The following is a 433-nucleotide window of genomic DNA, read 5'->3' on the forward strand; positions in this document are numbered from 1 at the left end:
GCCCCAGTGGCCTAATGGATAAGGCACTGGCCTCCTAAGCCAGGGATTGTGGGTTCGAGTCCCATCTGGGGTGCATTTGGTTTTCTTTTTTCGACACGGGCGAGCGGCGTTCTCTCTGCGCTGCAGGTGGTGCGGGCCGGCTCCGGCTCCTTACTGGCGGGGAGGACCTACCGGCGGGCTGGGGGGCTTCTCCTGCATGAATAGTAACAGCTGACACCCGAGGTGTATGTAAGCCTGCACATAGGGACAAAAAAATGGATACTTACCTGGCTGGACTGGATACTTACCTGGCTGGACTGGATACTTACCTGGCTGGACTCATTTGAGTCCCGTTTTTGTTTTTAGGGTGAGTGTTTTTTTTTGGGTTGTTCTCCCGCCCTGGCGGGGGGTCGGGCTAGAAGATCTATTAGGTCCCTTCTGCCCCTGAAACTTT

General features: G+C 55.4%; 1 non-coding gene across 1 annotated transcript; it reads left to right on the plus strand.

The window, feature by feature from the left end:
• Window positions 1–73, plus strand: TRNAR-CCU. Its single transcript has one exon. It is a non-coding gene; the product is annotated as a tRNA-Arg (tRNA).
• Window positions 74–433: the final 360 nt, after the last annotated feature.

The sequence above is a fragment of the Alligator sinensis genome, unplaced genomic scaffold, assembly GCF_000455745.1.
Source record: "Alligator sinensis unplaced genomic scaffold, ASM45574v1 scaffold567_1, whole genome shotgun sequence".
Lineage (NCBI taxonomy): Eukaryota > Metazoa > Chordata > Crocodylia > Alligatoridae > Alligator > Alligator sinensis.